This window comes from Apodemus sylvaticus, chromosome 21 (genome assembly GCF_947179515.1).
Source record: "Apodemus sylvaticus chromosome 21, mApoSyl1.1, whole genome shotgun sequence".
NCBI lineage: Eukaryota > Metazoa > Chordata > Mammalia > Rodentia > Muridae > Apodemus > Apodemus sylvaticus.
Window position 1 is genome coordinate 50,713,841 of NC_067492.1, and position 26,064 is coordinate 50,739,904.

General features: G+C 42.1%; 1 protein-coding gene across 1 annotated transcript in view; it reads left to right on the top strand.

Annotated features, from left to right (window-relative positions):
* Window positions 1-26,064, top strand: part of Hhip (hedgehog interacting protein) — an 88,112-nt gene that overhangs the window by 23,735 nt on the left and 38,313 nt on the right. The gene's annotated exons all lie outside the window — the stretch shown is intronic.

A 26,064-nucleotide genomic window follows, 5' to 3' on the forward strand; every position in this document is an offset into this window, starting at 1 on the left:
TCCAAACAGGATCACAAACCTAAATCAGAAACATCTGTCCTTGGGCTATTTCTAGATGGGGGGTGGCACATCTGCTCCACAAAGATCCCCAAGCCAGCGGTTTGAAGCCACTAGAACAACGTCTGAGTAGGGGGTGGGGCTATGCACACAGTGTGAGTGCAGGATGCTTGTGCTTGGGGGGGAACACGAAACGCTGCTCTTCAGAGGATTAAAACGGTACCCTAATTTCATTCCCATTAAATGCTAGACTTCCTGAGAGAGATGGGGGCTGAGGGGGAAGCTAACAACTTTTGTTCGTGAGTGTGAACACACCTGTTCAGGAAAAGTTAGACAGAACTTGAGCCCACTTCTCTTTCAACCCCCAGGCGCACACAGGTCACCAAACATCTGTCATAAGTTATCAACGACTGTCCTGGGCTGGATTCAGCCCATTCTTTCCTCCTGTCTGAGTCACGATTACAGCTTCTCTGTTACATCTCTAGGAACTTGAAAGGTCAGATCACCCCAGGATGTAAGTAATGCATTTATATCCATCCCCTTGGGGCTGACCTCAGGCTCTGGTGACTTCACCTAATAGTTGGGATAGTTCCTTAATTGCAACCTACCAGGCGGGCGGCCTCTCTTGTTTTCTGATTCTTGGCTTTGATTAAGTGTGTGTACGTGTGTGTATGTGGTTTCTGAGCAAAATAACAGGCAAATGGGAAAAAAGTTTCCAGAATGTGTGTCTTTCCTTGAGTGCAATTATTAAAACTTCTACTAAGTAGATGTCTCAGTTGGTAAAGTGCTTGCCAAACAAGCAAAGGATCTGAGTTCGATCCCCAGAACCCAGATTAAAAAGTCCGTTGGTAGCCAGCATGGTGACTCAAACTTGCAAATCCCAGTGCAAAGAAGACAGACAAGTGGGCACCTGGAGTCATTGGCCAGCCAGACCAGCCAGCGGCCAGTGTGACACCATAGATGCTTGCTGGCTCTAAAAGTCTGTAAAGAAGAAAGCTACACGTGTTATAAAAGAGTTTTGGTCAAGAGGTGTGGCGGTCTATGTGACTCTTTTTTGCTCGGGATGGGAGAAAGTGGCCATTGCTTTCTTCTGATTTAATGAGCCAGAAATCCCTAAGGCGGAGCTCACCGGGCACCTTACACTCTGACAGACAACACACACCACCTTTCTGTGTGGTCAGCATTGCGGGGGTGGGGCTGGGGGTGTTCATTTTCAAAGCCACAGTACCTCAGCTCCCTCTGAGGCTTCAGGCTTCAGACAACAACAGGGTCTTGTCTTAAATGTTCGGGACAGCAACACAGTGATTGTCCAAATTGTCTAAACCTGGATTTGAAGCTGAAGGCACATGACCTTTCCGTGGACAGTGTTTAGTGTGCTGGAGGAGGGGCGTGGAGGGGGGACAGCTTGCAGCCGCGTGGTGCTGAAGGGGGGGTGGGGGCAGGGCAAAGCAGTCAGTGGAGCCAAGAAGCTATGGGTCATTGGCGTGGGAAGTGCGCCTTCCGTCACACTAGGTCTTGCAGGTTATGTGAAAATCTTTGGCTTTTTACCCAAAGAAAATACTGCAATACTGCAGGGTTTTGGATATAAGAATGATTTAATCTGAGTTGATCTTAGAGAGAGAGAGAGAGAGAGAGGGAGAGAGAGAGAGAAGAAGAAGAAGAAGGAGGAGGAGGAGGAGGAGGAGGAGGAGGAGGAGGAGGAGGAGGGAGGAGGAGGAGGAGGAGGAGGGAGGAAGAGGAGGAGGAGGAGGAGGGAGGAGGAGGAGGAGGAGGGAGAAGGAGGGAGAGGAGGAGGAGGAGGGAAGAGAGGGGGAGGAGGAGGAGGGAGGAAGAGGAGGAGGAGGGAAGAAGAGGAGGAGGAAGAGGAGGAGAGGAGGGAGGAGGAGGGGGAGGAGGGAGGAGAGGGAGGAGGAGGGAGGAGGAGGGGGAAGAGGAGGAGGAGGGAGGAGGAGAGGGAAGAGGAGGAGGAGGGAGGAGGAGAGGGAAGAGGAGGAGGAGGGAGGAGGAGAGGGAGGAGGAGGAGGGAGGAGGAGGGGGAGGAGGAAGAGGAGAGGGAGGAGGAGGAGGGAGGAGGAGAGGGAGGAGGAGGAAGGAGGAGGAGGAGGAGAGGGAGGAGGAGGAAGGAGGTGGAGGAGGAGGAGGAAGGAGGAGGAGGAGGAGGAGGAAGGAGGAAGAGGAGGAGAGGGAGGAGGAGGAAGGAGGAGAGGGAGGAGGAGGAAGGAGGAAGAAGAGGAGGAGGAGGAGGAGGAGGAGGAGGAGGAGGAGGAGGAGGAGGAGGAGAGAGGCCGGGATCGATAGCGCTCATGTTCGGAGCAGACGAACCCCGGCCGGCCGTGGGTCAAATGCGGGCTTCTATCTACTTGCAGCTCCGCTCGGTGGTTTCCGCCCACGGGTCCATCCGCTTCCCTTCCGGCCTCCATTACTCACCTGCACCACGAACGAAGTAAATAATAGCTGTGCTTCTTGCCAGTTCTTCCGGTTAGCGGGTTAGTATTTGGAGAAATAGTCAGATAGTTTCTGTATTAAGCATTTTACACATGGTATTTCCTGAATTTCTACTTCCTTCCTAAAACTTTTAAGGAGCAAAATTTGAAACTTAGTGAGGCAGAAACCTAAAATGTTTAATGGATCCAGTGAGAGGCCATAAATCACAGGGAAATAGCAGTCGTGGTAAAGAAGGGAGCGCCGCATATATCATTTGTAAATGCTAATTCATAAAAATGCTCACTCCCACCTAGAACTGATCAAGATACCGAGGACTATGTTCCTTTGGTATAGCTAAAGACAGAAAAGGAGCCCAAACCTAGCTACACCAAAGATTAAATAATAATAAAATCCAATAATATAGACTTCTCATAAGGAAGATGCAAACAAGCTGTGGTATGGAATTTCTAACTTTTAAAGTTGTCCAATAATGCAATTATATACATATAGTTATATAGATATAATTCCCCTCAGGAGTAGAATAATTCCAAGTATGCTCCCTAGACTCACTCGTTATTGGCATTTGAACAAATAACTCCCACTAACAAGTCAGCTTTTCAATCGGTTTGTTAAACTAGCCAAGAGCTGTTTCATTCTCTACCTGCTTCTGAGTCTACAGAAGTTAATTGGGCTGCGGACAGAGTGAGATGTGAAAAACTGAATGGGAGGGGGCGGGGCTTGCTGACTCTGCCCGCAGACTTGAGTGTTTCTTGCTCGGCATTGCTTTGAGAGAATTCCCTTGGTGCCAATTGACCTAACTTATTCCAAAACAATTCTCTGTTTGGAAAGAATAATTTTCATTGTGGGTGTTCCTTGAAATTGTATGCCTCGTCCCCTGTTATTACAGAGATGTGTGCTGTGCAAATGAAAGTACTAGCTAGCTTCGCGTCCATGTCCTGCATAGATTAGCACTATATCCCACACACAGAGCCAAATAATCTGTTTTAATTTATCCCGCGCATATGTAATCTAACTCTAAACAGGCTTTTAATGTGCAAACTGTTTCTTTGCCTAATATTAAACTAAATTTTTCATATTCAAATTATTTTTTTAAAAAACTAAAGACAGGAGACGTGTTTCAGTCACAAAATAGCTTTTCTTGCAAATATTTTTTTTAAGTTGACTTTCTTGGCTTGGCTTAAGTGGCATCTTTATTTTTCTTTGAAATTCCATGAATGCATTTTTCCCTAGTGTATGTTGGGGGCAGGGGGTGGAAATTGGTACAGAAAAGTTCAAGAAAGACTCTAATGAACTTAGCCAGGGCATTCTCTTTCTTATTAGGCAGTGTTGTCTGTTGGGGTTTCTGTGGCGTCTTTAAAAAAAAAAAGAAAAGAAAAAGAAAAAAAAAAAGAAAGAAAAGAAAAAACTCTAATAAATCAATTAACCAATATCCATTGCAAGATTTAATTTGGTGAATTGAATATGTGCTTTTCATCAGGACACACATCTTTTTAAGTCCGGAACCACCACACACAAAGAATTTAATTCTGCAGACATTGGTTCTCAGCATAAATACTTTGGGGCCAATAGTAGTCCCCACTTAATCATGCCTCTTAAAAGTAAATTCCAGAAAACTTGAGGCTCCCAGTGACCCCTGGTAAGGTGAGTTGTCAGTAAATTACTTTTATGGATGTCCTAGGAAAGCCAGTGTGCCAGGAGCTGCGGGGGCGGGTCGGGTCTAGCCTGGAGCAGGATGGCCTTTTACTTTAGCTGACCTTCCTACTACTAATTCCCTGTTTCTGGGAGGCTGAAACTGCTGCATTGTTGGCTATCACAGCAAGAGAGACTTACAGGCCAGAAGACCGTGTTAAGCGCACATTTGTTGTTTAACTTCCAGATGGAACTTGCTAGTGAGCATTTGATTTTTGTGATTTAATTTTAAATACTAAACGTCTAATGAACTGAGATAGAAATGAGCGCAGAACGGATCAGGATAAATTAGGACTGCCGTGGGTGATAATAGGGAACGACTACATTAAAGTCCACCCCTCTCATTATGCTAATTTGAATGATTTGTGGCACCAAAAGCTTTATAGGAACCAGGAGACACGAGGGTCCACGTCAAAACCACGCCCTGGTTTTGCACAAGTTATTGAGCTATTGGAGGTAAATCTTCATAGTTTTATTTTTCGTCCTCATAAGATGTTATAATGCCTCGTAAGATAGCAAACACGTGTATTTCTTTTCGGTTTTAGCTTTTAAAAAAAATCAAACTAAAAATAAAACAAAATAATGATCTTAGAGGCCATGACAAAACGTTATCCATTTTCTGTTCGTGATTAGGGAATAACCTCTATAGACTTAGATGCCTATCTCAACGTTGTGAATATCTAATTTTCCTTTTGTCCAGTTTTAGTTAGCACTGGAGGGACCAGTATCTCAAATGTTTTCATGAAGTCCTTTCTAGCTTGGTTTTGTTTTCTATAAGTGAATCGTATCACTAAACTGTGTGTGTGTGTGTGTGTGTGTGTGTGTGTGCGTGTCTGTATGTGGGTGTGTGCATCTAAAACTGTGTGATAGAAAGAACTAGTGATGGAAATAAGCTTTTCTGTACTTGATATGTACAATTACATATTGAGTTTTTTTAATCAGACGATGTTTGGATATAGGAAGGCACAGACTAGATGCAGGCTATTCCCATAATTGCTTTGGCTCATGGCCTGCACGGTGGTGAAAGCAAAGCAGGCAGCCCAGGCTTAGCATTTGATGTCAACCTTTCCAGAAGACTAGCAATCTCCAATCAGAGCAGCAAAGCTGTAAATTCAACAGCTCTACCACAGGGAAGGAAAGAGATCAGCCAATACCTTCCTGTAATGAAAGTTCCTGGCTCAGGAGCAAATAGAAGGAAGAAGAAAGCTTAAAAACTCATTTACATGCCACATGGGATCTCTCCAAAGCGGTCCACTCCAATTGTTGTTAAGCCGGGTGCAGTCTGTAAAAGACGGGAAAGCATTAGACTGATGACCTTAATGTTGTGATGTGCTTCCCCTCCAAATATGTATCTTTGCCTCCGAGAGGGTAAGAATGAAAAGGGGTGTACACATCTGTCTCTGACAACACTGGACAGATTTTACTTGAGAAAATGGCAAACAAGTTCAAAATATGAAACCAAAAGGAAACAATATTTAAGACATTGCTGGTGTCTCCAATTGAGGCTGTTTCCCTGTCTACACCCCACCTGGTGCTCATATGTCTGCACCTACACTGCTGATACGACAGGGTCAACCAGATGTTCTGTGTGCTCATTTTGTTGAAAGTGCCCAGATGATTTTATCCATCATTGTGTGCTCCCACTACCGTTCAGTGGAGACTTGCTGCTCAGCTTCCAGTAAGAGCTGGATGAGAGGTCACATGGGCACTGTGAGATGCCCATCTCTGAAACCATTTGTGGACCCAACCTGAAATCTAGACCTGGAACTGGGGAGGCATCATCCCAGATGGAAATCTAGAGGCTTTGACCAAAAGAAAAGAAGGGGACAGTAAAGTATACACACACACACACACACATACACGTATTCTCTCTCACACACTATACATACACATATATACACACATACAAAGTCAGACATAGGTACACACTACACACACACAAATGCACTATACACATAAACACAGACACACACATATACACATGTATTCAGTATACACACACACACATAAACACGCACATGCAGTCCCACACAGACACACACACATGCATATATGCACAAACATGAACCAGGGAAATGAGACCAAATCTAAAGAGAAGGAAGAAACAGAACTCTAAAAGTGATTGCTGTCTCCTAACATCAAAGTGAAATCTAGAAGATGCCAGAAGAAAGAACAAGTGGTTCCATCTCTCTGAGGATGACTATCTCTGTAGGGACTGATTCTTCAACAAACATAAATAAAGCATTTGTTGTAGGAAACACGGGGCAGGGTGGAGACCACACATGGCGGTTTAGCCCAGAGAGGAGATATATGGTCCACCTCATGTGCTCTGCTGGGATTCTGAGAGTCTGCAGTAGCTAGCGAGGACAATGTGACCACCCCTGGGGCAGGGTCTGGCCTCTGTGCCTACCTAGCTCTTGAAGCAAGCTTCACAGTAGCTGTGCTAACTGTTCCAGCAATTTCTTTGTCTGTGATCAAGGTGGGTTAAGAACGGAATCAAGAACTGAATGTTGAGAGAACCCAAGGGGAAGCCAACTTCAACTCAAATGACTTAACTAAAATGATTCCTGGTTGGCTTTCTGTGAGCTTCCCCCCTCCTGCTGCACATAGTAAGGCTCTCCTCTTTAGAGTGCAGCCAATAACAGCTTTTCCTCTAGAGAGCCTGCAACTGCAGTAAGGGACTAAGGGACGCTCCTGGCTAAGGCAGTCCTTTCCTGTGTCACTTTGTACTCTCGGTTACTTTTCTATAGCTGTAACAAAACACTATGACCCAGGCAACTTATAAAAGAAAGTTCTTAGTTTGAGTTTTAAATTTCTAAAAGTTAGAGTCCAAGATGGCAAAGCAAAAGCTAGAGGGCTGGAGCAGCTGAGAGCTCAGGTCTTGATGGGCAAGTAGGAGGCAAAGGGAAAGGGGGGAGGGGGAAGGAGAGGTGGAGGGGGAGGGGAGTGGAGGGGGGAGGGGAAGAGGAGGAAGAGGGGGAGGGGAATGGGGAGGGGAGGGAAGTGGGGAGGGGAGAAGAGGGAGAGGAGGAGGGGGAGGGGAGTGGGAGAAAGAGGAGGAGGGGAACGGGAGGGGTGGGGGAGGGAGAGGAAGAAGGGGAGGGAGAGGAGAGGGAGAGGAGGAGGGAGAGGACACACTGGGAATAGAATAGGAAGCTCACTCCCATCCCCCACCTTCAGGACACACCTCCTCCAACAAGGCTACCTCTTAATCATCCTAAACAGTTCCACCAACTAGGGAGCAATTATTCAAGTAGATGGGGGAGGGCATTCTCATTCTACCAGTGTTTGGGCCTGAATCAAGAAACCTGTCCTGGAGCCAGCCATAGAGTCTCTAAGCAAGGGCAAAAGAATAAATAAATTGGAGTGTCAAACTGGAGTGTCATTAGGAGAGAAGAGAGCAGGATGATGGGTAGGTTAGACCATGCTTATTAAACGTTTCCCACTCACAGCACCTATTCACTAAGGACATGCTTACCCAACTATTGATATATTTAAAAACAAAAACAAAAAAACCAAGAGTATATGGATCAAATACCTATTGATATTCAACAGAAAGAAATGTATTTTAAGACAATCCTTTTTCATAGAATTTTACCACTTATTAATGACAAAAGCTAATTTATGTACTAGTATGATGGACATACTTGCTTATTTTTACATTAAAAAAATCTTGTCTGAATATTTGATTCAACAAGGTAATGAGTACCTGTTTCAGAGTTGATCAATATTTTGATTTTATAATTAGCAATACTTAGAACACAACTTCACAGAAATGCATAATAATACAAAATGGCAGAAATACCCCACAGCCATTTCAGAAATTGTTGAAGGTTCTGCCTTAATCTCTACCCACAATTCTTTGAGTGATTTTCTATGAAACTCAGTTTGGCATCTCAAAACGCAGTTGTTTTTTTTTTTTTTTTTTTACATAAAATATTGAAATACAATAACAATCCAATGACAAACTAATTTGATATTTGTGCACTGAGGAATGACGGGAGGAGAAATCCGAAAGGTTTCATCTTCTGTAATTAAATGACTATGCTTTGACGAGAGGAGAAAACTCTCCAAGAGTTTCAGTTTGTCGGTATTGGGGAGTGGGCGGGCACTGGGGAGTGGGCGGGCACTGGGGAGTGGGCGGGCACTGGGGAGTGGGCGGGCTTGTGCCAAGCCGAGTACACCGGAAGTGCTCACAACCAGGACTGCAGCAAAGTCGTGTGATGCTAAACCTGTTTGTGTTGCCAGAAGCACCTGCGTGTGTTCCGTGTTGGGCTTTGTTTTTTAAGATTTATTTAAATGTGAGTGTCTGTGCACCTGTGTGTGCTGGTGCCCTCAGAGGCCTGAGGACAAGGTTGGATCCGAGACCTCTTCGGTTTTGAATTTTTGCTCATTGTGCATTAGGAAATCTTTCATTGTTGCTAAAAATTTTCGCTAGCCTCAAGTCAGCTCCAGTCCAGTCTGGGGCCTTAACAGTTTAAGCAGCTGGGGATCTAAGCTAGCCACACCTCACCAGAGCCTTTTAAACTCTTGGTGTCAGTCATCTCATTACTGAGCTCCTCCGCTTTCTTCTACGACACATCAGGGTTGTAAGGCATTCCGCAGGTGTCGTAAGGCAGCCCACTGAAGCATTCCGCAGGTGTCCTATGTCCGATTTCCTCAATGTGTATCCCATACTCATTCCCCACCTATTTTTAATCTGTCTGACGTTTAACATCATGTAGCCCAGATGCCCGCGTTTGATGCACCAGTGTAACAACAAGCACAAGAAAGCATGACTGTCTTTTCAGCTGCAGAAGACGAGCCATCTCTAAAACAAAGGTGGCTGAGGGTTTGTCGAAAAGCATCTGCGCCACTCAGTCTTCTCTGTTTGAAAAGCTTTTGTGACATGTCGAGTTTTCTTCTGTCTATTAATCATTTTTATTACTGAGTCACTATGGAGTTTGCAGCCAAACCTCCAAAAAAAAAAAAAAAAATGGAAGTATGAAGACAGTGCCTCCCATAGAGAATAAGGAACATCTAATGAAAAAATGCAGCATTGTAACATCTTTTTGGCATTTTCTTGCACCTTATGGCTTTGAGGTTTCCATTTTCTAAATAATGATACCGAGTTCCATCATGTGCAATTTAATTAACTTTGGCAAACAAGTCTGACGCATTTTAATTTGTCTTTAGTTGTAAGGCTATGATTAATGTGCTGCAAACTACCCAGAGTGTAATGCGCTCATTATTTCTTTACATTTTGAAATATGAAGGGTGTTTCTGAATGTCCCCAGAGACAGCATGCCTTTGCTAGACAGCTAACGTTCCTATTAAAATCTGTTCTTATTTATTCATTTAAGGGGAAACAAGGGAAAGTTTGAAAAGCATGAATCCTGATGCTCTACCCAAGAGATATATGCTTTTATTTCATTTTTAACAATTAGGAAAAATACTTAAATTATTCATTTGTTTTCTCGGTAACAAGCCTTTGTCACATTTAAGCATGTTCTTGAAATTAATGCCAACTTTATTTCTTAAAAATTCAAAATCAGTATTCTACATTTTTTGTTGCTTTAGTGGAAACAATTTTTGTCTTAAGAAGAACTTTTTATGTAGCCTTTGTGTATGAGTGTATATGAGTGTGTGCATACACTGTGTGTGAGAGTGGTCACATCCATGCCACAGTGTAAATGTAATGGGGCGGGAGCCACCCCAGCTGTCAGGCCTTCTTGCACAGCTTTCTGAAGCTGGGTATCTCTGCTGCTCTCTGGGACGTCCCGGTTGCTTGGCCTGTGAGTGTCCAGGATTGTCCCAGACTCTCAGCTCACTGCATGAAGACTGAGCACAGGCACACAGTACCACATCTAAATTTTACTTGGGTACTGGGCATTTGAACTCAGGTCTGTCTTCGCACTCGGACAGCAAGCACGTTACCCACTGAGCCATATCCCCAGCCCTTATGTGGATATATCTAAGTAGGACTAACTAGTATTTTTCTGTAGATGATGATTTTGTTCTTTATAGTTCTTTCTCCTGGAAAGCTTGCCTTACTGAAAGTATTTGTCTATTTCCATTAGCATACATCACATCATTATCTGTCCCATTCATCCCTGTTAAGATCCATGGTTAATTTGCTCCCATGAGAACCTAACTTTGGCTTGATTTGCACCGCTCTGACTCCTTGTCTTATTCTACCCCTCACATCCTGTTAAATGATGAGATCATTTTTCTTTAAAATAGACTTTTCACCCATGGGTGATCTAGGTGAAATCCAGTCAATAAATTGTTAGCAGAAAATGGCTGTAAAGCCACTTGGTGCTTGAGTAAAACCCACCAAGAGCTGTGGCATTCCACTTAGATGGATAGACCTTTCTCTAGTGATCTCTGTGTAGAGATTTACTAGATATTGTCCATATGTTCTGTAGCTCTGCAAAAATAAAAAAAAAATAACGTGGTACAGGACTGCTGCTCAGTGGTTTCGTGGTGTGTTCACTGAGAGAGTCGTTAGGTGAGCTAATGACTTACTGAGCATATCCTAAATGAGCCAGTGAAACTGGGGACAGCCCAGCAAATGTGTTCTCATGTGTTCTCATAGGTGTGGACATTTAGGGAAGGATGCACAGCGTTACAAAGAGAAGGAGAGGGAGGCAATGGGGCCATTTGGAGTGGTGGCCCAGAATTGTTTTGTAAACAGATTCAAGAGTCTCCCCATTTACCTGTTTCTTAAAGGAGCCAAGACTGTCCCATTACCCCCCTATCTTAACCTGGGAAATCGTAACATACATAAACTTTCCATTTACCTTTAAACACAGGAGTTCTCTTTAACTTTATGATAGTGTCATGTGCAAACCTTGTCCTGTGTGTTACTTTCTAATTGCCATGATTGGACGGCATGACCAGATCAGATTCTAGAACAAAGAGTTTATCAGGGCCTTACAGTTTCAGAGAGTGAGTCTGTAACCATGACATGAGACTGTGGCAGCAGGCAGGCAAACATGGTGCTGGATCTGGAGCTAAGAGCTCACGTCTGAGACAACCGCCATAAGGCAGACAGGCTAACTGAGAAAGATGTGGGGTTTTGAAATCTCAAAGCCCCTACAGTGTGACCCACCTCTGTTCCTTGTATACTTCTGAGATACTTTTTAATTTAAAAGTTGGACCCTGCTTTAAAAACACTGATGTCTATTATATTTCTTTAACTCTAGAGCTATTCAAGAATAAACAGAATGTCATCATAGTTACAATGGCTGGTTCTTTGAAATTAAGACTGTAGTCTAATAACTGAGTAAGATATGTCATAAATTATGCCAACTACTTCCACATGTGTAGATATCATAGTCTGTGGACCAAGGTGAAGATGACTTAAGATGTAGTACGTGATAAGGGGATTGATTAGGAGTTGACAGAGTGCAGGTGGACTGGCCCACCCGTTGCTTTTGTAAATAGAGTTTCACTGGGACACAGCCACAGTTTAAGTGATGCCTGTGGCAACTTCTGTGCTTAGCAGTAAAGCTGAGCGTTTGCCACAGAGATCCAATGTCTCCTGAGGAAGTCCCAAATTCTAAATGTTCACTCTCTGGTCCTTTAAGGAAGTGCTCTCAAATACATTCTTCTCTGAAGCCATGTTGCCATAAATATTTGAAGACACTAAAATAAGATTTTTAGGGATATATGGACAAAATTATGGAAACCATAAAGATATTAGCATTTCTGTACACATTTTAGTATGATCTAAAAGAACACAAATTCCTTTATGGCCTATATTTCTAGGGCTCTGAAATTTTGAACATCATTGCAATTTTTTTAAACTTACAGTTTGTTGCAGTGATGTCCTCCTTTAATCATAGAACTTGGGAGGCAGAGGCAGACAGATCTCTGTGAGTTCAAGACCAGCCTGGTCTATATGGTGCATTCCAGGACAGTCAAAGATTCACAGTGAGACTTTGTCTTAATGTTTTTTTAATTAATGAATTAATTTTGGGAGCACGTGCCCTGGAGCATGTGTAAGGTCAGAGGACATGTGGAAGTTGTTTCTCTCCTCCCACCATGTGAGTCCTGGGGATGAAACTCAGGCTGCCAAGCCTGGCAGCAAGCACCTTTACCTGCTGAGTTGTCTGTCCGTCCGGTAGGACTGATTATAACAGAGGCTAGTGAAAAGAAAATGGCATGGATACTTGTAAGGCACTTTGCAACTCTCAAGTCTAAATGATCCAGGTAAGATCTGAATTAGCCATCAGCATATACATACATACATGTGTGCATGTGTGTATATACATATATATGTATATATGTACATGTGTAGATATATGTATGTGTATATATAATTATATACATGTGATATACATATAATCTTTAATTAATTATCTTGACTCCCTGGATATACCATTATGCTAAGGACAATGAGTAGCTATATATCCATGAAGCCAGCAATGCCAGCTTGATAGCTGCTGAATAGGCTACAGCATAAGGAGCTACAGAAGACAGAGCATGAAGCTCCCTTCTTGACCTGCACCCATCATGGTGCCACTAACCCCCCTGGTGTGACCCTTCGCCCTCCTGAAGAAGAGGCTTGTACTCATGCCATTGCCTGGACACCATCCTCTAGCAACCTTGTTTTACAGAATGGACATTTTTTTAATCTAAAAGTACAGTTCCAGAATTCCTTTCTCTGCCTAAAGCTCAACAGCTGAAGCATATGCTAAAGGGGGGATTCTAATTAATTTATCATTAAATTTACAATTCAAGAATACAGGAGAGTCTGGTCTCAGAATACAGGACAATTTGACTGTTTATAAACCAGAAGTGAAGCTACCCCAAACATCACATGTGTGACTCTAATTTCTCTAGATTTATAAATTACAATTCTTTCCCAGTGATACTTTACATTATTAAAGTGGCTTTGGTGGTGGCTATGACCAAAAGTAGTTTTATTTTTCTTTCTTTCTCTCTCTCTCTCTCTCTCTCTCTCTCTCTCTCTCTCTTATTGTGTCCTAGGTCCTAGGTTACTTGCTATTGCTTTTTTATTTTTATTTTTTATTTTTACTGAGTGTTTGGACATAGTACTACCTGAGGACCCAGCTATACCACTCCTGGGCATATACCCAGAAGATGCTCCAACATGTAATAAGGACACATGCTCCACTATGTTCATAGCAGCCTTATTTATAATAACCTGAAATTCAGCCCCAGAGAAGCCGAAAGGTTGGATACCCAGCCTAGCAATCAACTGAATGAGCTTAGAGCCCCTATCCAATGCTGCTCTCTGCTACGACCCATCAACCTCCCAGAGAGCACCCCAGCCCTTTCAAGGTGAAACCAAGAAAGTTTAATGTACTTCATTAAGCCACTCTGAAAAAGAAAGAAGCAACGGCTTCCAGTTCTCTGCTTCCATGTGAATTTGTTTAAGCAGATGATCTGGGTCTCCACACATAAGCAACTCCAATACTCATTTGACCTAATAATATATGTGGCAAAGTGACAGATATTTTTTGGCATCCTTTTACTGTTATCCTATGCCATCACATTATCAGAGGCCAGTCTGATTCTTTATGCTGTGTGTATGTGTGTTTGTGTGTGTGCAAATATATGTGTGTATATATGTATGAGTGCCTGTGTGTGTTTGTGTGCACAAATATAGGTGTTTGTGTGTGTCTCTGTGTGTTTGTGAATGTTTGAGTATGTGTATACGAGTGTGTGTGTGTATGTGTATGTGTGTGTGTATGTGTGTGTGTTGATGTGCTAGCCATAATGTTTAACCCTTCTGATTCTCTAAGTGACATTAGGTGAAGAACTGGATGGGCCACATATTAGACCAAGGAATTTCCATCCTGAGGCCTATAGGTTTTGAAATCTTTCTTAATAAAGATTACTACTTTTTCTTATGAAATCCTACTACATTCCATAGACCTTATAATATATCCTTCATTTAATCCTTGTCACAGTCCTCATATCTAGGTCTGATCACCCAACCTAATTTTATAGACAAAGAAACCCATATTCAGAAACGTTGAGAAATTTTCCCAAAGGCGCATAAATTATCTTAACTGGAGAAACCAAGAGCAAACTCAAGTCTTTCTGATATCAGTCTTCAAATATGATCCAATCAACAGTCACGCACCACCCAGTCTCTGAACACATCTGGAGAAATCTTATTCCAGACTCAGCATTGATTTTTAAGACTGCTGTCTTCTGGGAACATTGCCTAAGTGAATACAAAGTTAGACTCGAATCATGGCATCTCTACTCCAAGCAGCCTCTGTTCCCCCAAGTGCTGGATTGATCTTAATACAAACGGCTCATTGCTGAGGCAGAAAAAAAAAAAAAAAAAAAAAAAAAAAAAAAAAACCTGGGCTTGTTTTGGCCTTGGGTGGCAATGTACATTGTTCAGGAAGTGAGTGTAGCTTACTAGAAATGCCCCCTCCCCCCAAATCTTGCTGATTTGACAGGGTGGCCTTCTGTAGAATTAATTGGTTTGGATTGGTTTGGTTTAATTCCCAAACAGTCAACAGTTGGATTCATTCAAGCCCAGGGAGAAATCTCATGTGTGCAGATAAGATTTTTCCCATCCTGAATGAACACAGAGTTTGACGTTTCTGCCAGCTGGGAGTGTAAGCGGTAGCTCTGGGGCAGTGAGGCTATACCGCAGCCTTAGAAACGGACTAGAGGAAGCGTATGACTCTTTTTCTCCCTCTTTATTGGCTTTCATCCTGCAAAAGACTCATCATGAACAGGTCGTTGAATGGCCAAGAAACTGAGGAGACTGAAAGATGCTGGTGAACTCTGTCTGGTAAAATGGTTACAAAATGGGAAACCCAGGAACTGGTTATCCATGACGAACCACGTCAGAGCACAAGGGCTGAGGACACACCCACAAGCCTCACTTCCACTCTGTCCACCATTTTGCCTGCATTGCTGTTTCTGCTGCAGGGAATCTGTGGGTTTAAAGTGGGAGCATCAAAACCATGTCACTGGATCACTCATTTCTCCAAAGAGCATGGTGCCTTAACCATGTATGACCCGTGTTCTGTCAGCAGACACGTCAAGCCTGTTTTATATATACAACTCAATGCGGTGACAGTTAAAGATCTTCCTAAGAATTTGAGCTGCAAAAAATTGGAGGGACAAAAATGAACCTTTCATAAATTTCTGGATAGGGTTGTATAATTACCTCTGTCCACTGTAAATAAGCCACACCTGGGCACGTGCAGTTTGAAGCGGTAGTTTGATTTCCCGGGGCTGTTGCTAATGTGTTTGATTTCACACCAAAGCTGTTCCTTATAACAAACAGGAAACCTCGCTAAGTTTAATCCAAGGTTTGAGCAATGGAAAGGCATATAGATGATGTCGTGCATTATAAATATTTTTTGTACTTGCTGGCTTATTTCTAAGGAAACTGTGCTGATGACATCATAATGATGACTGACTTTTATTAATGTTTTGCTCTAAAGCAGTAGACCAGTTGTTATGAAGAAAAATAAACCTTTTGGTGATATCCCTTAGTGTTTTACTTGGTGTCTTCTAGAGACATTAAGGAGTATCTCTGGGATGGTTCTACCCGAGTCTTCTACCTGAGTCCTCTTTATTCTATTATCATAAGACACAACATGGAGGCAAAACAAGATGTTACTTTTACAACAGGGAAAAATGACCATTAGTATTTGCCGGAAGTACTCATATTTCTCTAACAGTCAGTCTTAGTGCTCACATTTTTCTGGTCACCACTATTCATTGTCAGAGAAAGGTATTTCTCAAGGGTTCTGTACACAGTTTAAACAAATGCTGCTTCTCCCAGGAGTCAGTAGGAGTTGCTAACATTGCATTTTCATATTTTCGCTGACACCTCACTCCAGTGCCTTTACTAGATGGATCCTTTAATTAGACTGCTTTCATGAAGGCTTTGAGAATTTCATACATTTGATTTAATCATATTTACTCCTTCCCCAGCTTCTCCCAGATGCAACACCACCTTCCATGCCCAAGTTTGTAGCTTTCTTAATAACTTATCAACTCCAATTAATGCTGCCTGTATACTCCGAGATGTGTGGCATCTGCTGGGGGGGGGGGGTATATCATCCTACCAGGAACCACATACTAAGGAAAACTGAATGTTCTTCTTTCTGAAGCCAGCCACAGTTCTTCAGTTAGGGGTGGAGACTCATGAGCCTCTTCCCACCCCATTGGAGCATGATGTCTGGCTTGTCTTGTGCAGCAACCATAGCGGCTACATGAGTTCACAAGCAAGTCCTGCCATGTCCAGAAGATACTGGTTTCCTCCAGTCTTCCTTGACTTGGCTGTTCCAATCCTTCTACCCTTTGTCTTTCCTCAGCCTTAGGGAAGGAATGAGATGTCCCATATATGGCCAAGCAGTCCACTGAAACGTATTCTCTGCTCGTTGTCCAGCTCTGAGTTCTCCATTACCCTCTGTCTACTACACAAAGAAACTTCTCTAGTGAAGCCTGAGAGCTGCACTATGGGTAGAGATATAGGAGCTGAGGGGGCAGTTTGACGTTATGTCTCTTTAGCAGAATAATAATATTAGGTATGCATGCGCTCTCTCTCTCTCTCTCTCTCTCACACACACACACACACACACACACACATCAGATCCTAAACTCCCTAACTATTGGTTCTTGGTCACACTTATAGCACCAAGCATGTGTTTTCTCCTGCAGAGCCGCAGAACACAGCTGGCTAACCCTGACTGCATCTGTGCCCCTATTGCTTCCCTTGGCATAGCTTGCTCTGCTGGACATTATTGTAGTTCATAGAGTTACCACTAGGTAAGACTGTTGATGATGGATTCTTTTCATTGATAAATCTTTTTAAGTGATTTCTTTGACATAATTATACTTTAAAGGAGAAGTAAAATGAGGTATAATATGCATATGTGTGAAATAGAATTATAGCTCTTACTGCCTTTTATTCATGAATGTTTGAATGCCTAAAGCTGACAGAAGTCAGCTGCTAAGTCTTGGGGGTACAGTCAAAGCATAATAAAATATGATTTCCCCTCAAGAGCCTGTCTTTATGGAGGAGAGGTACTGGTAGGCATGATTAACACAATATGATGAAGGTTGAGTGGTGTCTCAGGAATGCATGGAAAGTGCTAGAGAGAAAAAAGAAAGACATGAGGAACTCTGTGTCTAGACTTAGCGTGGAAGTGGGAGCTGGGCCTTCAAATACCAGGAAATCCTTCCAGAGGAACTGCCACCAAGAGAAAAGGCCTTCCTCCACTCAGAAGAAAAAGCCAGCCCAAAGGCACCAGTGTTAAAGCTGAGAGGATGTCAATTTGACTCTATCTGGAAAGACATAACCCTGAGGTAAAACTATCAAAGTTGAGGCTGGAAAAAACAAAAACAAAAAACAAAAAACAAAAAACAAAAAACAAAAACAAAACAAAACAAAAAAAAACTAGAACCATTTAGAGAATCCTCTTGTATTTGCTGAGGAATTATTTGGTCTTCTTTTGTAGATGATGAGTCAAAACGTTGCTTCTTCTTCGTCTTCGTCTTCTTCTTCTTCTTCTTCTTCTTCTTCTTCTTCTTCTTCTTCTTCTTCTTCTACTTTAAGGAGATAGAGTAAAATATCCACCATTAGATATAGCTAAGCAGTGTAAAAACTCATATAAACAAAGGAAACTTGCCCTCCACTCTCAACACAGTGCTTTTATTACCTGTATTTAGATGTATATCAGAAAATTGTTTGATTTAAAGAAAACAGCTTCTTTGAACCACCTCCATAGCAACAGATGTGGTCCCATCAGAATTAATAAGGTCAATTCTATCTCAAGGTACTGCTTCTGCTTATAAACAATTCTGAAAAGATGTACATTGACACTCAAAATAATGTTTCATGGTATATTTGCAGTCCCTTAAGAATCCCTGCATGGCATACTCCCTTCTGTTGTGGTAAGGGAAACATTGCCAATATATGATAGAAAAAAAAAAAAAACTTCCTTCCAATGTCATCTTACATTGTTTATGGTTGTAGCACTGACAAAATAATTCAGTGATGAATTCTGTTATTCATCATCGTGAACTGTCATGTCCCATGTGTAGTTAAGGGCAGCCCTCCTGTTTGCCCCCTGTCACAGTCACAGACAAACCCATCCCACACCAGAGGAAGGAGCTGATTGGCTAGCACTGACACGCATGCTCAGTGCTGTGCACCGAGCGCTAGAAGCTTCAGCATCTGTTTTCTATGTTCTCACTGTAGGACAGGAGTCTTGTGAAAAGAAGTTCCAATGCCTATGCAATAGGGAACGAAGCTTCACGGGCGGGTTGTTGCCTCCATAGTCAAACCGTCTGCAAGCCGTAGACGAGGGTTAAGCCAATGGACCTCTGCTGGAGCTCACGTTCTGTTCACTCTGCTCACTCCACCTCAGAGCCCTAAGATTACTACTGCAACCCGGCAGCAATGGCAGGGCATGCACATACTTTTTCTTTACTCTTTCCAAAGAATGCTAAGGGTTCCCAATTCACAGACGGGTAAGGCTGTTGTCTTAGTCCAGTTCCATTGGTGCCTCTCTAGGAGAGACTGTGCTTGCTTTTCTATGACCACTTCACCTCACAGTCTCAACTTCAATTCACAGTCCAGGTAGACCTTCCCTAAGCCCTTTGATAAGTTGAACTCTAACCTCAATACTCTTTCCCACAGCACCCTATAATTTTCTTACAAAATTCTCCCAGGTCATGGCATATGAGATAATGTAGACTTGTGCTGAGCACCAAGAATATATCAAAGCTATTCCTTGATCTTTCTGTGAACTACCTCACAATGTCCACAAGGTAGCAGAGGCCCTTGTACGCTGCAAACACAGGCGTTCTAAGAACTCCCCCAGCCAAAGGCTCATACGTGGGAAACCTATGGTAGACTTAGAGTCTGAACTCTGAGTTCATGTCTGAGTTCATGCTCTTCAGTGTGTCGATAGGAATGAAAAGGATTTGGTGCCCCAGGCTGCAGAACGAGTGCCTTATCTCATCATGCAGGTGGCTGGATGAGGGAGGTGCTGGACTCCCAGTTCTCAGAGTGAAGAGGATAAATGTGAATGAGGCCTTAGGTGTTCAAGAGTAAATGCAGCCGATAAGGAACGTTACACTGGCTCTGTGCTGTGGTTTGGTACCAGAAACTTTTCTCCTTCCCCGTGGGATTCTGGGAATTAGAATGGGCAGTGTCCATTTTCCTTATTTTTGCCCAGGATGCCTGATGTATGTATGAACATACTAGAAATCATTGCTTGTCTTTTACTAATTCTTACTTTGGCTCATTGACAGCATGGTCTCATGTGATTTAAACATTAGAAATCACTGCACATTGGTCCTTTGACCCCGCATTCCATTGTCCCTAGTGACCTAAAGTGAAGTTTCTTTTGGGAAAGGATGGGGATCAGCACCTCTTTCCATTGACAATTGGCAGAAGTCATGGAAAAGGCAAACAGCTCTCCTCTCCTCTCCTCTCCTCTGATAAAGGCTCTCTGCGCCTCACATTGCTTCTTTTAAAAACTTATGAAATCCAGGGGCTTGGCAAGCTCGCTTGATGAGTACAACAGCTCAGTGCAAAAGCCTGGTTCCAGGTCAATCTCTGGAACCTAAGAGATGATGGCAGAGGAGAGAGACAATCCCAAAGGCCTGCCCTCTAGCCTCCACATGCACAGTCCCTCCGTCTCTCTCCCCACATGATACATGTGCACATGCACAAAGTAATAACAATAATAACAATAATGATATCCAAGACCCCCTTTAGTCTTTCTTAATAAATCATATTCTAATTTAATAGCCTTCAATCTAGACTTTATCCAAAATAACATATTTACCAGTCCAACACTTCTATTAAAGATGCATTTATTCTCAAATACTCATCACTTTCATCTAAAATTAGTATAAATACATAAATATTGGTGTGTGTATGTCTAAAATAGGAGGAGCCCAAGTTTGAGTTTAGCCTGGGCTATAAAGACTATTATGGGAGGAGGAGGAGGAGGAGGAGGAGGAGGAGGAGGAGGAGGAGGAGGAGAAGAAGAAGAGGAGGAGGAGGAGGAGGAGGAGGAGGAGGAAGAGGAAGAGGAAGAAAATTAATATAAGTACATTAAATATAAAATACCGACCACATTTGCTCAGTTTAGATATATGACGCACAACAAGTGTTTTGTCTAATTATTATGACTGCTTTTTTGTGGTAAAAGTAACTTTATATGAAAATGGACGATTGTCTTTTGGTCCTTCAGTTGCTGGGGCTAGAGCTCAGCCCTTTAATCATATTAGAAAGTGGTACTTCGTGATGATATCAAAGAGCCAAACAACTTGATTTTGCTACTTTGGTAACTTGCAAGTTTAATTGACACATAAATCATATTCATTCAAACTCTAACTCAGAAAATAATTTTTAAAGTGCCATAATTTTTATGTGACCTTGAAGTTCCAGTAATCTATTATATAACTTCTCAAGAGAGGTCACATGAAGGGAACCTCATATTTCCTTAAATTTATTAGTGTTCCTTGGTGGTCTAAGCTGCTAGGGTTGGTTGGATATTTTTTTTCTTTCATGGTTCCCTTTCAAAGCAAAAATCTTATTTAATTGCTCAATTTTTGTGCTCATGGAAGTCAGTTGGAGCTCTTATGTGGAGTCACAGGAGGAAACACACAGGGAGAAGGGGCCCTGAGACACGCCTGGGGAAGTCGAGCGCACCAGCCTTGGAGTCCGAGGGAATGATGTGAAGATAGTGGTTCAAGTCGCATAATCACTGTCTTAGCCACACATCACAAAAATCAAACTTTATAAAACCAGAAAGTCAAATTCATTAAAAGTAAGTTCATACACTTTGCTAGAGTGGAACATTTATCTTTTATATTGTTATGGTTTTCTCTTTGCCTTTATTGAAAAAATCCTAAATTTCTGCTTTTCTGGCCAGAAAAAAAATTATTTTTCCAACTACACAGATATAAATCACATGGAACTATGAAAGGAATATATTTTATAGTTCTGCGTCTCGTGTTTAAAACCCAATAGTCAGACTACATTCCCGGGAGATTCCAGAGGAGAATGAAATCTTATAGCTCATCTTATTTCATTTGTTTTATGAATAATTCCTTTGAGACAAAGGGGAAAATTTAGAGAACACTTCAGCTTCTTAAGACTTCCATATAATTTTATTCACTATAAAAATCTAACATTGCAAATAGTTCATAAAAATGACTTTCATCCTTATGAAAGTATAGTCCTGATTCTTATGAACTCATCAAGAGTTTGTCTTCATTATAGACTTTCAAAAAAAAAAAAAAAACCTAATTTCAAGTATGAAGACAATAAAGTGACAGTTCACTCAGGAAGTAAAGTAAACTTGAACCTGGACATGTTTGCTAACTCAGCCCTTGGAAAACAGGCCATGAGTTCAAGGACTTATGGACTATATAGCAAGGTACAAGCCCCTCTGTCTGTCTTAAATAAATAATGATAGATAAATAGATAGATAGATAGATAGATAGATAGATAGATAGATAGATAGATAAATGATAGATAACAAATACATAGAATTATATGGAAGTCTTAAGAAGCTAAAGTGTTTTCTGAATTTTTCCCTTTGTCTCAAAGGAATTATTCACAGACAAGGTTTGTCCTGTATTTGTAAATTGACAAGCTCTTACCAGATCAACTCTGGATCTAAAGTTAGTAAATTTGGAGTTTAAATAAGTATGTGTTGTGCTAGCATTGTTCTAAAATAATTTTCAGCGCCATATTACACTGCATGCTTTTTCATCATCAGTCTTGGACGCACCCTTTATAGAATCCTTTTCTTTCTTTCTTTCTTTCTTTCTTTCTTTCTTTCTTTCTTTCTTTCTTTCTTTCTTTCTGTCTGTCTGTCTGTCTTTCTTTCCTTCCTTCCTTTCTTTCTCTCTTTCTCTTTCTTTTTTTCACTCATTCATTTTATGTCCCAGTATCAGCCCCCCTTCTCCTTCTAGTACACCCCACACATAGAGCCTTCCCCCATTCTACCTTCCCCCCTTCTGGTTTTTTTTTTTTTTTTTGAAGAGGAATCCTGCCTCGGAGAGTTAACCTCCTCACCCCCCACTGCCCTGTACATCAAGCGACTGCAGGAATCAGTGTATCCTCTCCCAGTGAGGTCAGACAAGGCAGATCATTTCAGGAAATGGGACCGCATGCATGCGGGCAGCAGGCTCGGGGACAGTCCCTGCTCCAGTTGCTGGGACCCGCATGAAGACCAAGCATCTCATCTGCTACATATGTGCAGAGAGCCTCGGACCAGCTCTAGCTCACTCTTTGGTTGGTGATTCAGGCTCTGGTGTAGCCCAAGGGTCCAGGTTAGTTGACTCTACTGGTCTTCTTACGGAGTTCCTGTCCTCTTCACGTCCCTAAGTTCTTCCCCCAACTCTCCGATAAGACTCCCTGAGCTCCATCTAATGTTTGACTGTGGGCCTCTGCATCTCTTTCCACTGGTTGCTGGGTGAAGCCTCACAGAGAACAGTTATGCTAGGTTCCTGTCTACAAGCATTACTGAGCATCATTAATAGTGTCAGATATTAGTTCTTGCCTAGGATGGGTCTCAATCTGGGACAGTCATTGGTTGCCTATCCCCACAGTCTCTGCTCCCTGAGCATCTTGTAGACAGGACACATTTTGGGTCCAAGTTTTCGTGGGTGAGTTACTGTCCTTATCCTTGTACTTGGAGTCCTGCCTGGTTAAAGGATGTAGCCACTTCCAGATCTGTATCCCTCACTCCTAGGAGTCTCTTAGAGTCACTTCCATATACCCCCTGGGACCTCTGCCCATCCCTCTGGAGATTGCTCGCCCCCACACTGCCTCTGCTTTCCCTTTTCTTTCCCCGACTCTCCCTAATTGCCCCCTTCTCCATCCCCTCTCCCCCGAGTACCCCCCTTCCATTGACCTCTGATATCTACTTTGTTTCCTCTTCTGAGAAAGATTCCACCATCCCTTGGGCCCTCCTTGTTATTTGCCTTCTTTGGGATTGTTGATTATAACATGATTAACCCTGTACTTTATGGCTAATATTCACTTATAAGTAAGTGAGTGCATACCATGCATGTCTTTTTGGGTCTGGGTTACCTCACTCAGGATGATATTTTCTAGATCCATGCATTTGCCTGCGAAATGCATGGTGACCTTGTTTTTAATGGCTGAGTAGTATTCAGTGTGTAAATGAACCACATTTCCTTTATCCATTCCCCAGTTGAGGGACATCTGGGCTATTTCCAGTTTCTGGCTATTATGAATAAAGCTTCTATAAACACAGTTGAGCAAGTGTCCTTGTGGAATGTTGGAGCACCTTTTGGGTATATACCCAGGAGTGGTATAGCTAGGTCTTGAGGTAGAACAATTTCCAATTTTCTGAGAAACCACCAAATTGATTTTCAGAGTGGTTGTACAAGTTTGCACTCCCATCAGCCGTGGAGGAGTGTCCCCTTTCTCCACAGCCTAACCAGCACATGCTTGCTGCAAGTTTTTGATCTTAGCCATTCGGAAGGGTATAAGATGGAATCTCAGAGTCCTTTTGATTTGCATTTTCCCTGATGATTAAGGACATTAAACATTTCTTTAGATGCTTCTCAGCTATTAAAGATTCCTTTGTTGAGAATTCTCTGGCTAGCTCTGTGCCCCATTTTTAAACTCACAAATTTTGGAAGACCCCTTTGTGGAGGACTTATTTGTGACATGTAGGTCACCCTCTGGGTTTGCTATCAATATTCCCAGAGAGCGCACCAGTTTGGGGGTTGAGTTGTTGCTCCAAATCTTGTCTTTGTTTGCTAAATAAATTGCTGTATGTTTAACTTCAGAGTATATATTCTTAACTGACCTTATCTTTTAAAAACTCCATTAAATTCCTACCATGGCCCAGTATAATCAGCAAATAATAATAAATTTAGCTTAATAAAGTACTGGTAATATACACCACCCACATCTGAGAAGAGAGACATGAATTTATCAAAACTATATAGAGAGCCTGCTTCTAAATAGAGATAGAAATCCTGTCATTCCTTGCCTGCAATTTTGTGACATCCAAATATCCCTTTGCTAGCTGAGAGGAAGGTAAGACTCTATCCTGGTAAACGCACATGTTTCTCATAGGCCTGAAATGGAGGATTTCACTGTCCTTACTTCAAAATCACATTCCCATCTGCAAATTTTCTCATCGTGTGGAAGATATGAATTGCTGTGGAGCCTCTTTTTCTGATTCTGCCATTTCTGTACTCAATTCAAGATTGCTTTGGACTCAGTGGTTTGGCCTTCTTTATTTTCCTTGAGACCCTAAGTACTCTTAGGTGGCTATTCCCAAAGAGAATATGAAGAATATAAGAAGTCCTAGACCCCATTAAATGACCAAACAAATTCTACCATAAAATAATCTTTGAGTGCCCTACTCTATTGAAGGGAGGAAGTGTAAGTAGTCCCTGTGAGGGTTCCATCTAAAAAATCAGGAAGACACACTTTACATTTACTAGGTTGTTGATGTGAACATTGTAAACGTCTGGTTAGTTCATAGAATAGTTGGTGGAACAATGGATGAATTGGATTTGGAAGAAGAGAATAATGGAAAGACTACCATAATGATAAAGGGCAGGTAAGTGAGTGTGAGTAGTGAGATGTCCCAGTGATACCCTGAGGCTGGCTCTGTCTACGTCTCTCCTCAGCACCACAGCCACGGCATCAAACAGACAATGTTCACTTGGCTTTGGTAAGATTCTTTATCGCACCACAGAAATGGGTACAAATGAGGACCTGTTTGTCTCTGACAGCCCCTTTATCAATACAACACCCTCCTGTCAAAGATAACCCAAAACATCAGGTTTTGGGGGCAGGTGTCAACAAAACTTAGGGGATTTTTGTAACTTAATGCGGTGGAGGAGCTGGTGAACACAGCACAAGTTCAGGCAAACCTGCCAGGACGTTCTGCTGTCTGCATCACTGTTTAAGCCCCTATGGGCTTATAAAAATCAATAAGCAACATAAATAATTTTTCATGTTTAATGATATCCAAGTAGACAATTCTGTCTCCATGTAAATATGCCTTGCTCATTTCTTCTACCTTGACAAAGCTGATAGTCCAGCTTCCCTCTCTTTGGACTTTTGAAAGTCTGTGTTTGATTACTATTTTCCCAGAGGAAAAAGCATCTTTAAAAGATAACTAGACACATATATGACTGTGTACATTAAAAATAACTGCCTTATTTAAGTTAAACTAATACCTATTAGGTAAAATAACTAAGATACAGAGTTCACCTATTTTCTCCTATAGAACTTTTGAAAGCTAAGCCTGACTATTTGAAAACCATTTCAGCTTCAGAACAGTAACTGAGGAGGAGGAGAGCTAGTCCTGTGTCCTAGGAAATAGTTGGTCCCAGACTGTGACACAGGCCCTGCTCACAGATGAGCCCCACCCTGTCATTTCTAATTATGCCTTCAGGACAAATTCATTAATCCTTTCTCCAAAAAACAAGGGTAACAGTGACACAGTACTAAACCCTGAAGTTGCAGCAGAGTTGAAGCCAGCACTCAAAAATTCCTTAGTGCAGTCTCTGGGACATCGTAAGGGCCCAGCACAGGCTACTGTTATGACATGTCTTCCCAGGGTGGTAAGGGCACACCTTCAAGAAGTTTCCAGCCTCAGGGAGAATTGTTCTAATTCCTGTTTTACATAACTGACATTCAGTTGTATTTAACAATGTAATTACCCAATATTTCACTCTTTTACAGTTATCTTAAAAGTGATGTGTGTGTGTCTGTGTGTCTGTGTGTGTTGTACAAAGAGCTTTTTGTGTGCACAAAATGTACGATTGAATACCAAGCTATATCTTCATCCAAAAATACTTCACAAAATAAGTTCCAAAATGTACTTACACTGTAGGTCATAACAGAATAATTTAGTGTAATGTAATGCTAATTTCTATTTCAAAACAATTCTCACTTTTCCATACTTTTTA